A 16,065-nucleotide genomic window follows, 5' to 3' on the forward strand; every position below is an offset into this window, starting at 1 on the left:
AAAATATGAGTAATTGTATTCAGATACAATATAAATTGATGTTAATCAGAATACAGTTACATTCTTGAAATTAATGGATTACTTGAAAGAACTAGGGTGGTTTTCCTGATAATGTTGCACTTTAGGGTGAATGAACGAGTTTAAAGACAAACTTGAGCAATAAACATTGTCTCTGTACGTGCTTTTCCCAAACACACTCAGAAGGTCTCTTAAGAGCAACTTTGCTCACTGTTTCTTTGCAGCATGCGTCCTCACTAAGGGCATTCATCATTGTAAAACTCAGTCGATGAACTCACATGGCATTCATTTTTAACCAATGAAATATAATGTGCTTAAAGTATATAGATTTTTTAAATATATTGTATCATCATTAAGCATCACATATATGATGTAGTAATTAATAATTCAAACAATTTTACATTTTTGGACAATAACCTTTTTTATTCCAAGCATGTTTTTCAATTAAAGGAACAAACGTTCACATGAAAGAATGAGCAAATAATAAGCTAAATAATTGAGTAAAATGTTTTCCCTGTACCCACTCATTTCACTGTTACCCAGTCAAGAGCTTCATGCCCCTTATAAATCAGCATGTAGCTGAGTGCTATTTAGCAGATGAAGGCGGTATAGATACCATCATCTGCCTCCCCAACCCCCATGGTCCTACTGCCACCTCATTCCCTGGACCCTTTTGGTTGACTGCTTCCCAGGCTGCAGGCAGGCAGAGTTCAGCTGGCTGAGAGTGTCAGTGCACCCTGGAGCAGCTCCAGTTGTTATGAGACCTGCATGACCAAAGGGAGCAGCACTATCTAGAGCAGATGGGCCTTAAATGGACAAAACTAGACATGCTGATGAGACAAGTGGAGCTTCAGAGTGGATTCGTTGGCATGCAGCCATAATTATTTCAACTCTTCTCCACAATGGCATGTTGGCAATGTTTTGCCCTTATATATACAGTATTACAGGTGCAGCAATTTGTCTCATTTATGACACTAAATCAGATAATCACTTACCTACTAATGGAGTTAAATTTGATTAAAATGTGTCAATATGAATGTGACATTACAATTGGTGTGTGTCCCTGAGGGTGGGAGGAATACTGAAGCGCAGACAGGTGCATAATGATGTTCGACACAGTTTTTATTCTTACTTTTGGTTTTTCAGCTTAATTGATATGACTTTTGTCGCACACATGTTGGTCAGGAGACACCCACCACTTTGCTCTCCCCCTTTTTTTCTCACCACTCTGCCATCACTGAAACAGACACACACCACATCAATTGACAACAGGTGTGATCACTTTCCTACTCACCTTTCCTGGCTTCATCCTCCATTCGCAAACAGAGGGTAGGCCACGCCCCCACTGCCACATACCCCCACCCATAGACATATAAACATAGACGCCGCCTTCTGCGTAGAATCATACGTCATCCTCGCCGCCATATTGGATGTGGCAAAGTGGAGATTCTTCAGCCGTCTCTGGTATAGCGTCTAGACAGTAGCCGAGAATAAAGATGCCTCATTCGTGTGCTGCGTTTAACTGTACCAACAGGTTTACCGTCCAAACGAGATCACATGGGATTACCTTTCACAGGTGAGACTGGAAAAATACTTTTCATTGTATTTGGTCATTATAACGTAATTTTACGAACAGATTTTTCTGACTTTGTGGCTAATATGAAGTCTCGTACATAATAGCCGCTCGGTGAAACCTGTCTCTAAACAACGAAGTATTTCCTTTGTAACTACGCTGATTGTTGTTAGTTGCTTAGCTAACTTTTCACTTACTATGTAGGTTTCCCAAAAATAAAGACATGAAAAAGCAGTGGGAGACAGCTGTGCGACGGGAAGGGTTTTCTGCTACTCCGTCATCCATGCTCTGCAGTGAACACTTCAGAACGGAGGATTTTGACAGAACAGGTCAGACAGTCAGGATCAGAGATTCCTTCAGTCTTCAGTTTCCCAGCTCATCTCCACCGGGTAGGTGTATAATTATAAGCAGTGAGAATTAGATAATACAGTGCCACACTATGATGAACGTTTTTGAACGTATGATGAATGTTTTTAACCTTTCTGAATGTGAAGGAATCAGTGATGTATTTTGTTTTGGTATGACGTTAGAACCTGGCCGAACTCAGTTTGGCGGTCATTCAGCTCACTTTATTCAACGAGAGTAGGTCTGTGTGGTGACTCAATAAATAAAACAGTAAATTTTTATTTTCATTCACTATTTCCAGTTTTTCCACTATTTCCATCATTTATCATATTCAGTCTTGTAGGTTGGTTATTTTGGCCTCAGGTCTATGGGTATAATTTATTTCATAGCCCACCCAACCAATTTCACCACCAGCTGTCAGATGGTGATGGCACACTCAAAAATAGAAGAGATTGGAAGCATGTCAGACTGTGAAGCAATCACATGGAGCAATCCCATTGTAATATGGTTTAATTGAATTTTTTTCCATATAGCACTGTATATTGCAAAAATTGTTTTTGGAGACATTTTATAGCCTATCTGCACGGCATTTAATGAAAGTGATGCGGAGACAGCACGACACGGCTTCAGCAGCGTAAGCAAAGCACATTATTCTACACGATCCCCACTGAGCTCCAAAACATGCCTTGATGTGTAGATATCGTTAGTAGCCTACAATAGTAGCAGCGGAATTTAAAAAAAAAAAACAAGTTTCCGATAGCTTGATTCCGGTATAGGCCTGCTGCATGTTGAGGAAATTTAGGTCACACCTCCCACGGAATATTGACGGGTATTTCGCACACTATTCACATTAAAAGTTATATATGTTGTTTTGATGCCTGTTTGTTTCCCAAATATATACGTGTGTGTCTTAATGGGTGAATAAAAGGCATCGAGTTAAATATTATTGTGGAAAGGGGCTTTATGAAGTTCAGTCCATTTACTTGCATTGGTTTACGGGGAAGATTTGCCACATCCAATATGGTGGACACTCTGACGTATCCCAGCAACGGGCCACCAGCTCAATGCGGCGTCTATGTTTATACGTCTATGCCCCCACCGCCCAACTGAAGCCGGGGAGTCGTCTGGCCTTCAGCCTAATTTCATTTCATTTTTCATTCTGTACAATAGAATTCTCTCTTTTTTTTTTTAAATTGCTGATCTGGAACAGCATAGGAGGGTTCACATGCTTCTGGGCAACAGGAAATGACTTTACTTTTCTGGACCCTGACCCACATACTGTCTTCATCTCTGTGTGAACCAGAATTGTTCTGTCATGATGTACACTTTGCTTCTTCTCATGTATTGTCTATGTATTTGATATTTGGTCAAATAAATAAACAAACAAACCGCAGCAATCTTCCTGAATGTATCCATGATTAAAAAATGCATTGAAAACTATAAATTATGATGAAAACTCAAACACCCCACAAAAATCAACCATTCACACACTGACATACACATACATACGCGTCTAGTTAAATATTATTGTAGAAAGGGGCTTTATGAAGTTCAGTCCATTTACTTGCATGTCCAGTTTGTGTTTTTTCCCCCTCAACAAGTAGATAAATAACATTACCAGTTTTGTGTAGCTTCTGAGGCAGAGATATGACCTTACCGAGCCGATGTGCGTGGTAATATGGCGCCCAGATGGCTTTACTCTGAGTGGCCAATGAACTCTCCAGATATTTTACGTAGAGATCAGTGAAGCGGGCGACACGGTGGTGTAGTGGTTAGCGCTGTCGCCTCACAGCAAGAAGGTCCGGGTTTGAGCCCCGTGGCTGGCGAGGGCCTTTCTGTGTGGAGTTTGCATGTTCTCCCCGTGTCCGCGTGGGTTTCCTCCGGGTGCTCCGGTTTCCCCCACAGTCCAAAGACATGCAGGTTAGGTTAATTGGTGACTCTAAATTGACCGTAGGTGTGAATGTGAGTGTGAATGGTTGTCTGTGTTCACTATGTTCAGACTGCAACCTGAAACGACCCATATCCGATTTGTTGTGAAATCCGATTTTTTTGTTAGGCCGTTCACATTACCAATTATATGAGACTTGTATGCGATCTCCAATATGAACGGAAAACGACCCAAAAGTGTCCCGCATGCGCAAATTGACACGTAATAAGCACATCTACATAATACGTAAACAAAAAAAAAGCGCAAAGCGCACTCTTCATGTTTAATGATTTCTTTTTTTTGTTTGTTTGTTTAATTATCTGGTTAGTGTTAAAGTGTGAGGTCTCGTGTGTGTTTTTGTTTCTGAACTGAAATGAAAACGTGTAGCCTGGTAACGAGAGTTGACTCCTAAATGTCTCTCTAATTTCTATATAAGTGCACTACATGTTACTAGGAAGTAATGGATTTTTAAACTCTATATAGTGCACTCGAGCTTCAGTAGGCAGTCATTTGGGATACGGCCGCTGTATTACCAAACTCTTAATTCAGGCTTAATAATTTGCACATATTTATTTCGTCATATTAATAAACTTTTTCTACATTTTTATAAATATTTATTTAGATTGTTTATAGCCAGCTGAATTCTGCAACTTCTCTCAGCACTGGCTCAAGGTGCATAAACACCAGTGAAGTTTGCTATGGAGATGAGGCAAGACCTGGCGATGTGGTTTTTGTGGCGGCGGCGGAACTCACACAATAATCTGATTAATGTGGGCAGCAGAGTAATGAGACCGAAGGTGTCAAATTACTGGAAATTTCCAGAACAATCTTATAATCTTGTAATACAGGATGGTTTAAGTTATAAATCAGTTATAGAAACTGTTTTATTTAATCAGGCTAACAGATAAACATCCAGGTCCCTACCAAATCCACCATTAGCTTGATCAATTCTATAAAAGTCTATTTAAATTCTGAAAACTGTACAAATGTTGTTGTTTTCCACCAAAGAGGCGGGATTAGCCAACGCAGAATAGTGACGTTTGTCTCTTGTTGATGACGTGTAGGTCGCATGAATGCGACCTGTCCGGTCAGACTGCAGTCGCATGTGAAAATATCGGATATGCATCGGAATTAGGACTACATATCCAAGCGGCCTGGGTCGCATGTGAAAAAATCGGATCTGTGTCGTTCAGATTGTCAGTAACAAATCGGATACAGGTCGCATATGGGCAAAAAAATCGGATATGGGTCGTTTCAGGGTGCAGTCTGAACGTAGTCTATGGCTACGTTCACACTGCAGGCTGAAGTGACTCAAATCCGATCTTTTCGCCCATATGTGACCTGTATCCGATCTTTCATTGACAATATGAACGACACAGATCCGATTTTTTCAAATCCGACCCAGGCCGTTTGGATATATGGTCCTAATTCCGATTCCTATCCGCTCTTTTCATATGCGACTTCAGTCTGAACCGCCAGGTCGCATTCATCCGACTTACACGTCATCAACAAGCCACAAACGTCACTATTCTGTGCTGAAGTAGGCGGCGGGTCTCTCAAAAAAAGTTACAACAACATGGCGCATAATCACGGGCGCAGATAGAGGATGGGACGGGTGGGATTCGTCCCACCCAGATTTAAATTCACTTCGTTCGGTCCCCCCCACTTATAGGGAGGAAAAAACATCTATGCTGTCTTTCTTTGCATAAGGCAAACCTCACGGAAAAATCAAAAGACTAATTACCATTCGGTTTATTGAGGTGCACAGCAGTGTATACATAGTTGCAACAACTCACATAAAACAAAACAAAGACTGATATTCGGTTGGTTGAGCTGCGCAGACTGCACAGGTTGCGAGCTCGAACTTGGTTGCTATGGTAACCCACAACAAGTTTGACAGGCATATCGGGGTTGGGGTTGGTTTGCTGGCAGCTTTGCCCCCCCCCCCAGTTTTTTGTCCCCCCCAGTTCAAAAAACGTATCTGCGCCCCTGTGCATGACATCAATGCGAGGGACGCTTCGGGCTGTGAAGGTTCTGAATCTTCTCAATGGAAGGACGCAGAGGTTAGGGAGCTGATTTCCATTTGGGGGGATGCAGCTATTCAAGCTAGATTGGATGGGTCATACCGCAACCGGGCGGTTTTACTTCCGTAAACACTGGCCATGCTCACTGCGTGTGACGTCGTCGTATCCTGCAATGCGCATGCGGAACACTTTTAGGTCGCTTTTCGTTCATACTGAGGATCACATACAAGTCGCATATATTTGTTAATGTGAACGACCTCACAAAAAAATCGGATTTCACAAAAAAATCAGAATTGAGCATTAAGCCTTGCAGTGTGAACGTAGCGTATGTGTCAGCCCTGTGATGACCTGGCGACTTGTCCAGGGTGTACCCCACCTTTCACCCGTAGTCAGCTGGGATATGCTCCAGCTTGCCTGCGACCCTGTAGAAGGATAAAGCGGCTAGAGATAATGAGATGAGATCAGTGAAGCCAAGTACACATGACGGGTGTGGTAAAATGGCCGCTTGGACCATAAGGTACGCTCACTGAGCTCTATATAAAATCTGGAGAGTTTTCCCCCCCCCCACTGTTAGAGTGAAGCCATCTGGCCGCCATATTACCACTCACATCGCGTGTACTTGGCTTATGTTTTAAACATTGGTATCCGATCAAATTTGCCCCAAGAAAAATATCTCCTGCCTTTTTCCCCCTTTCATTACTTCCTCTTATTTTCTCAACTTTACCCACATTCCTTACATAGCTTTATAGCGCTCCCCTTCACTGTTATTGTTTTTTTTTTTCCTGTTCCAGTTGTTCAGTCTCTGATAATTTTTTTTGAATGGCTCTTTATTTTAGAAACTATCATTATTATTATATCAGTTTTTCTCTTATACAGTGCACCTTTTTCTTTCATATAGTTCTTCTTCCTTTTTATAATTTATGCCGTTCAGGAAATTAATCTTTGAATATATTGAAAACTTTGAATATATTGAATAAAACTTTGAATATATAGAATGAAACCCTGAGTATATGGAATGAAACTTTGTATTCTGCCCCCGCTCCCACAGCTCGGCAGATAGACAACAGGTCCCAAGAAAAACTCTGACTCAGAGGAGAGTATTAGAGTATATTGAGAAACGCTGTAAAACTCGACAAACAAAATTTACAAATTAGTTTTATATACAGAAAATACCATTATACAAATATGATCCACGAGGGAAATGACTTTGTCACCGTAGCTTCGTTGCACATAAAAGAAGTAAACACTAATAAAACCACAAGCATTCGCCAGAGTGTTAACAATGTCTTTATTGTTTAAAATAGCCGCAACCAAATCCCGAGCCGACTGACTCATTTTTGCTGCAGGACGGCGGCAGTGCCTTCATGACGTCAGCCAAGTTTCATTCCATATATTCAGAGTTTCATTCCATATATTCAGAGTTTCATTCAATATATTCGGGGATTCATTCAATATATTCAAAGTTTCATTCAGTATATTCGGGGATTCATTCAATATATTCAAAGTTTCATTCAATATATTCGGGGATTCATTCCATATATTCAAAGTTTCATTCAATATATTCGGGGATTCATTCCATATATTCAAAGTTTCATTCAATATATTCGGGGATTCATTCCATATATTCAAAGTTTCATTCAATATATTCGGGGATTCATTCAATATATTCAAAGTTTCATTCAATATATTCGGGAATTCATTCCATATATTCAAAGTTTCATTCAATATATTCAAAATTTCATTCAATATATTCGGGGATTCATTCAATATATTCAAAGTTTCATTCCATATATTCAAAGTTTCATTCAATATATTCAGAGAATCATTCCATATATTCAAAGTTTCATTCAATGTATTCAGGGTTTCATTCCATATATTCGGGGATTCATGGAATATATGGAATGAAACCCTGAATATATTGAATGAAACTTTGAACTTTCGGGGATTCCTCCTGTGGGTTCACCACCCACAGAGGTAGCCGTAGGGGGCCGGTGCAGTGTGGATTGGGCGGCAGTCGAAGGCAGGGGCCTCGATGACCTGATCCCCGAACACAGCAGCTAGCTGTTGGGACATGGAATTTCACTTTGCTGGGGGGGAAAGAGCCTGAGCTTGTGCGGGAGGTTGAGAGGTACTGGCTAGAGATAGTCGGGCTCACCTCCACGCACAGCTTGGGCTCTGGAACCCAGCTTCTCGAGAGGGGCTGGACTCTCCACTTCTCTGGAGTCACCCATGGTGAGCGGCGGTGGGCTGGTGTGGGCTTGCTTATAGCTCCCCAGCTCAGCCGCCATGTGTTGGAGTTTACCCCAGTGAACAAGAGGGTCGCCTCTCTGCGCCTTCGGATTGGGGAGAGGGCTCTTGCTGTTGTTTGTGTCTACGGGCCGAATAGCAGTATAGAGTATCTGGCCTTCTTGGAGTCCCTGCGAGAGGTACTGAGAGGTGCTCAGACTGGGGACTCCATTGTTCTACTGGGGGACTTCAATGCTCACGTGGGCGATGACAGTAACACCTGGAGGGGCGTGGTTGGGAGGAACGACCTCCCCGATCTGAACCCGAGTGGTGTTTTGCTATTGGACTTCTGTGCTAGTCATGGTTTGTCCATAACGAACACCATGTTCGAGCATAGGGGTGTCCATAAGTACACGTGGCACCAGGACACCTTAGGTCGGAGGTCGATGATCGACTTTGTTGTCGTTTCATCTGATCTCCGGCCCTATGTCTCGGACACTCGGGTGAAGAGAGGGGCTGAGCTGTCAACTGATCACCTGGTGGTGAGTTGGATCCACTGGCGGAGGAGGAAGCCGGACAGACCTGGCAGGCCCAAACGTATGGTGAGGGTCTGCTGGGAAAGTCTGGCCGAACACTCTGTCGGGGAGGTCTTTAACTCCCACCTCCGGGAGAGCTTTTCCCAGCTTCCGAGGGAGGTGGGGGACATTGAGTCTGAGTGGACCATGTTCTCTACCTCCATTGTAGATGCAGCTGTTCGGAGCTGTGGCTGCAAGGTCTCTGGTGTTAGGGTTTTGCTGGGATTTGAACCTGGTTCGTTGGTGTGATGATCCAGCAAACCCCCACTAGGCCACCAGGGGAATGACTCAAATGCAGAGGCGTGAGGCAGAAGTAGAAAAAGTAACAAAAGGTTTATTTATACTATGTACACTATATACAATCCAGGGCAAAACAAAAAAAAACAAAAACAAAGAGTATAATTCAAAAAGAAAAAGGCAAAAATGCAAAAGCTCAGAAGATCCACAAAACACAGTACAAAGGAAACTGGAGATAAACATAACAGCACAAAGACTCCGTGATAAGAGGACTGAACTCAGGGGTATAAATACACAAACTAATTAAGGACACAGGTGAAGATAATTAGGACTAACAGGCAATTAACAAAAAAAAACACAAAACACAGGAACAGTGGCGGCCTCTAGAGGCCAAAATAAATATGACACGAAAAGGAAATAACAGCGGCCTCTAGAGGCCAAAACAGTCCAAGTCCTAACAGGACCCCCCCCTCTAGGAGCGTCTCCTGACGTTCCCAGGGCAATCCGGATGGGCCGAATGGAAGTCCCGACACAGTTCTTTATCCAGGACATCCCGAGCAGGAACCCAGCAGCGCTCCTCAGGACCATAGCCCTCCCAGTCCACCAGATATTGCAACCCGCCGCGGACCCGGCGGGAGTCAAGCAGGCGATGCACAGTGAACACAGTCTGCCCCTGGAAGATGCGGGGGGGTGGGGGGTTCCTAGGGGCAGGGGCATACGTAGACATCAGTACAGGCCGCAACAGGGAAACATGGAAAGTGGGGTTGATCCTCAGAGTCCGGGGCAACTGGAGCCGGTAGGAGACAGGGTTCACCCTGCGCACCACCTTGAAGGGGCCAATGTAGCGAGGAGCAAGCTTGCGGTTCTCCACCCGCAGCGGAAGGTCCTTAGTGGACAGCCAAACCCACTGCCCAGGGCGGAAAGTGTGTGCAGGTCTTCTATGGCGGTTGGCCTGAGTCTGGTTAGTTCTGGAGTTCTGTATGAGGGTCTTCCTGACCTTGCTCCAGGTCTTGCGACACCGTCTCACATATTGGTTGACCGAGGGCACCCCCGTGTCCTCCTCCCGGTCCGGGAACAGAGGTGGCTGGAACCCGAATTGGCACTGGAATGGCGACAGCTTGGTGGCCGATGACTGCAGGGTGTTGTGGGCGTACTCTGCCCATGGCAGCCAGGTGCTCCACGATGTCGGGTTATCCATAGCCAGGCCTCGCAGGGTGGTTTCCAGGTCCTGGTTGAGCCTCTCCGTCTGACCATTGGACTGTGGGTGAAACCCAGAGGAGAGGCTGGCAGTGGCTCCGATGACCTTGCAGAACCCATGCCACACTCGGGAGGAGAACTGGGGCCCTCGGTCTGAGACGATGTCCTGTGGAAGACCAAAGACTCGGAAGACATGATTAAATATAAGTTTCGCTGTTTCAAGAGCAGAGGGGAGTTTGCACAGAGGTATGAAGCGGCAGGCCTTGGAGAATCTGTCAACAATGACCAAAATGACCATGTTACCTTGTGACTCAGGGAGACCCGTGATGAAGTCGACTGCCACGTGGGACCAGGGACGCCGGGGAATGGTCAGAGGATGCAGGAGACCCTGGGGACACTGTCGTGGGTTCTTGGTTCTGGTGCAAACCTCACAGGACAGGACAAATGACCTTACTTCCTGCTCCATGTTAGGCCACCAGAAGCGTCTTTTCAGGAAGTCCAGGGTCCTCCGAGCTCCCGGGTGGGTGGTGAGAGGGGAAGAGTGACCCCACTGGAGAACCTTGGCCCGGGCTTGATGTGGGACGTACAAGAGGCCCGGTGGCCCCGTCCCAGGACCGGGGTCCTGGCGTTGGGCTCGTCGAACAGCCTCCTCAATACCCCAGCGGACAGGGGCCACAATCCGGGACACCGGGATAATAGGCCCGACTTCATTCTCCCTGTTAGTGGCAGAGAACAGCCTGGACAGTGCGTCAGGTTTGGTGTTCTTGGAGCCGGGACGGTACGAGAGGGTGAAGTCAAACCGACTGAAAAACAGGGCCCACCTAGCCTGTCGAGGGTTCAGTCTCTTGGCTTGCTGGAGGTACTCCAGGTTCTTGTGGTCAGTCCAAACCAGGAATGGATGTTGCGCTCCCTCCAGCCAGTGCCTCCACTCCTCAAGGGCCAGTTTGACCGCTAGCAGTTCTCGATCCCCCACATCGTACTGGGACTCCGCAGGACTCAGGCGGTGGGAGAAGTAAGCGCAGGGGTGCAGCTTTCCTTCCAAACGTTGAGAGAGTACCGCGCCGACACCACTGTCCGAGGCGTCCACCTCCACGATGAATGGTTGGGAGGTGTCCGGGAGGACCAGAATGGGTGCCGTGCAGAAGCGGGCCTTGAGGTCTTTGAACGCCTTTTCTGCCTGAGGAGACCAGCCATAAGATCCACCTGTCCCTTTGGTGAGGTCTGACATGGGTGCTGCCACAGAACTGAAGTTCCTGATGAACTTGCGGTAGAAGTTAGCGAATCCTAAGAACCGCTGAACCTCCTTAACGGACTTGGGAGTAGGCCAGTCCCGGACGGCCAGGGTCTTGGCAGGGTCCATTTGGAGTTGGCCTGTCCGTACAATAAATCCCAGAAAGGAGACCTCGGGAACATGAAATTCGCATTTCTGGGCCTTGGCGAACAGATTGTTCTGTAGCAGCCTCTGGAGAACCTGGCGGACATGGTGGTGGTGCTCCTGCACGGTCTTGGAAAAGATAAGGATGTCATCGAGGTAGACAAAGACGTACAGGTTAATCATGTCCCTTAAGACGTCGTTGATTAGGGCCTGAAAAACAGCTGGTGCGTTGGTGAGTCCGAAGGGCATCACCTGGTATTCGTAGTGCCCAGACGGGGTGTTAAAGGCAGTCTTCCACTCGTCTCCCTGTCGGATACGGATGAGGTGGTATGCGTTCCGTCGGTCCAACTTGGTGAAGATGGTGGCGCCTTGGAGCAGGTCGAAAGCAGTGGACATCAGCGGAAGGGGATATCGGTTGCGCACAGTGATCTTGTTCAGGCCCCTGTAGTCAATACATGGTCGAAGCCCCCCATCCTTCTTGCCGACAAAGAAGAAGCCGGCACCAGCAGGTGAGGTGGAGGGTCGAATGAACCCAGAGACCAGGGCGTCTTTGAGGTATTCCTCCATAGCCTTGCGTTCTGGCTGAGAAAGGGAAAACAGTCTGCCACGAGGAGGGGTAGTCCCAGGGAGCAAGTCGATGGCACAGTCGTAGGCCCGGTGCGGAGGAAGAACGGCGGCCCTGCTCTTGCTGAATACCTCCTTGAGATCCCAGTACTCTGTGGGAACTTGAGATAACTCGGTGAGATCAGGGGGCTCGGCAGGAGACACAGGAGAGCTAGAGAGCAGACAAGAGGCATGGCATGCAGGGCCCCATTCCACAACCTGGCTTGTTACCCAGTCTATGCGAGGGTTGTGGCGAGTAAGCCAAGGAAGGCCTAGAATAACTGGGAACTCAGGTGAAGGAATCAGGTGCAGGGATATTTCTTCCTTGTGACCTTGAGACTGGAGGAAGACTGGAGAAGTAACTTGAGTGACTCTTCCATCACCTAACGCTTGGCCATCGAGGGCAGACACAGACAGAGGGACTTCAAGAGGTGCAGTAGGTATATTGATGCTTTGGGCGAAGTGAATATCCATAAAGTTCCCAGCCGCCCCTGAGTCTATCAAAGCTTGACAAGAGTGGACAGACTCACCCCAGGAGATGGAGACCGGGATGTAGATTCCTTGGCCAGGGAGTCCAGGAGAGAGGGTAGGCCCCGTCACAACCCTCCCTCGGCTGGACGGGGCGGTCCTTTTCCCAAGAGTTTGGGACATGATGCTCGGAAGTGACCAGGCTTACCACAGTAGATGCAGCACTTGTCCCTCCTTCTGTGCTCCCTCTCAGATGCGGAGAGGCAAGTACGACCCACTTGCATGGGTTCTGGACAGTCACTGAAGGAGGTAGACGGTCTCCAGGTAGAGGTAGGGAGGCTGGGGGGGCTCAAGGCTTGGTGGCGTTCTCTCATCCTGTTGTCCAGACGAATAGCATGTGAGATGAGGGTTTCGAGGTCACTTGGGCATCCAATAGAGGCCAGACCGTCCTTGATGGGGTCAGACAGACCATGGTGGAAGGCTGACACCAGGGCAGTCTCGTTCCATCCACTTACTGCTGCGAGTGTTCGGAACGAGATGGCGTAATCTGCGACGCTTCCTCCTTGCCGGATGGACATGAGCTTTCGGGCTGTGTCGGTACTGATGTCTGCCTGATCGAAGACCTGAAGCATCTCTTCAGAAAACAGCTGGAAATCAAAGCACTCAGGTCCCTGTCTTTGCCAGATAGCAGTAGCCCAGGCTCGCGCCTTACCAGCTAATAAGGTGATCACAAAGGCAATCTTGCGGCGATCCGTAGTGTAGGTGGTAGGCTGAAGCTCAAAGGTGAGTTGACACTGGGTAAGGAACTCTCGGCACTCACTGTGCTTGCCATCATACCTCTGTGGTGCAGGAAGGCTGGGTTCGCGAGGTGAAGAAGGCAGCATGGCAGGAGGCACTGGAGCAGGAGTGGGAGCTGGATCAGGAGCAGGAACTGGATCAGGAGCAGGAGAAGCAGGCAGAGATGTCAGCTGTGCCAGGGTTTTCCCAATTTGCTGAAGTAGTTCCTCGTAGCGAGCAAGGGCCTCACGTTGGCTGGTGAGCGTACGTCCATGAGCGTCCATGGTCGCTCCGAAGCGTGTCAAAGCTGCCATAATTCCCTGAAGGTTGGCCGGGTAGACAGTTGAAGCAGCCTCTGCTGAGTCGGTCATGACGGAGTCTTTCTGTTAGGGTTTTGCTGGGATTTGAACCTAGTTCGTTGGTGTGATGATCCAGCAAACCCCCACTAGGCCACCAGGGGAATGACTCAAATGCAGAGGCGTGAGGCGGAAGTAGAAAAAGTAACAAAAGGTTTATTTATACTATGTACACTATATACAATCCAGGGCAAAACAAAAAAAACAAAAACAAAGAGTATAATTCAAAAAGAAAAAGGCAAAAATGCAAAAGCTCAGAAGATCCACAAAACACAGTACAAAGGAAACTGGAGATAAACATAACAGCACAAAGACTCCGTGACAAGAGGACTGAACTCAGGGGTATAAATACACAAACTAATTAAGGACACAGGTGAAGATAATTAGGACTAACAGGCAATTAACAAAAAAAACCACAAAACACAGGAACAGTGGCGGCCTCTAGAGGCCAAAATAAATATGACATGAAAAGGAAATAACAGCGGCCTCTAGAGGCCAAAACAGTCCAAGTCCTAACACTGGTGCCTGTCGTGGCAGCAATTCCCGAACCCGGTGGTGGACACCGGAAGTAAGGGATGCCGTCAAGCTGAAGAAGGAGCCCTATTGGGCCATGTTGACCCCCGGGACTCCTGAGGCAGCTGACGGGTATTGGCAGGCCAGGCGTGCCGCAGCTCGGGCAGTTGCGAAGGCAAAAACTCGGAACTGGGAGGAGTTCGGGGAGGCCATGGAGAAGGACTATCGGTCAGCCTCAAAGAAATTCTGGCAAACCGTCCGGTGCCTCAGGAGGGGGAAGCAGTACTCTGCCAACACTGTTTACAGTGCGGGTGGGGAGCTGTTAACCTCGACTGGGGACATTGTCGGGTGGTGGAAGGAATACTTTGAGGATCTCCTCAATCTCACTATCATGTCTTCCATTGAGGAGGCGGAGGCTGATGACTCAGAGGTGGACTCATCCATTACCCAAGCCAAAGTCACTGAGGTGGTTTGCAAGCTCCTCGGTGGCAAGGCACCGGAGGTGGATGAGATTCGCCCTGAGTATCTCAAGTCTCTGGATATTGTGGGGCTGTCTTGGCTGACACACCTCTGCAACATCGCGTGGCGGTTGGGGACAGTGCCTCTGGAGTGGCAGACTGGGGTGGTGGTCCCTCTTTTTAAGAAAGGGGACCGGAGAGTGTGCTCTAATTATAGGGGAATCACACTTCTCAGCCTCCCAGGGAAGGTTTACTCCAGGGTACTAGAGAGGAGAATTCGGCCAATAGTCGAACCTTGGATCCAGGAGGAGCAATGCGGTTTTCGTCCTGGTCACGGAACACTGGACCAGCTCTATACCCTTCATAGGGTGCTCGAGGGTTCATGGGAGTTTGCCCAAACAGTCCACATGTGCTTTGTGGATCTGGAGAATGCATTCGACCATGTCCCTCGTGGTATTCTGTGGGGGGTGCTTCGGGAGTATGGGGTTCGGGGCTCTTTGCTAAGGGCTGTCCGGTCCCTGTACGAATGGAGCAGGAGTCTGGTTCGCATTGCTGGCAGTCAGTCCGACATGTTCCCAGTGCATGTTGGACTCCATCAGGGCTGCCCTTTGTCACCGGTTCTATTCATAATTTTTATGGACAGAATTTCTAGGCACAGCCAGGGGCCGGAAGGAATCCTGTTTGGGAACCACAGGATTTCATCTCTGCTTTTTGCGGATGATGTTGTCCTGTTATTTTCTTCAAACCAGGACCTTCAGCATGCACTGGGGCGGTTTGCAGCAGAGTGTGAAGCGGCTGGGATGAGAATCAGCACCTCCAAGTCCGAGGCCATGGTTCTCAACCGGAAAAGGGTGGCTTGCCCTCTCCAGGTTGGTGGAGAAGTCCTGCCTCAAGTGGAGGAGTTTAAGTATCTCGGGATCTTGTTCACGAGTGAGGGAAGGATAGAGCATGAGATCGACAGGCAGATTGGTGCAGCCTCCGCAGTGATATGGTCGCTTTACCGGTCCGTTGTGGTGAAGAAGGAGCTGAGCCAAAAGGACAAAAAATATTCAAAAATATATTCAGGGTTTCATTCCATATATTCAAAGTTTCATTCCATATATTCAAAGATTAATTTCCTATACAGTAGATAGATAGATAGATAGATAGATAGATAGATAGATAGATAGATAGAATGTATTTACTTACTTTAATTTTTATACCAATACAAAGGCTGTACAATACTTCCTTTCTATTTAGGACAGTTGTTGAAACAGGATTATTTTCTTGTTATTTGTAATTCATTTGAGATTCCGGGAGGATCTTCTTGGCAATTTCTTGAAGGCAGTTCAAGATAATCCTGGACAGGATCTTTCCAGCGATGGAGAGTAGGGATATCCTACAGTGATTGCCA

This window comes from Neoarius graeffei, chromosome 26 (assembly GCF_027579695.1).
Source record: "Neoarius graeffei isolate fNeoGra1 chromosome 26, fNeoGra1.pri, whole genome shotgun sequence".
Classification (NCBI taxonomy): Eukaryota; Metazoa; Chordata; class Actinopteri; order Siluriformes; family Ariidae; genus Neoarius; species Neoarius graeffei.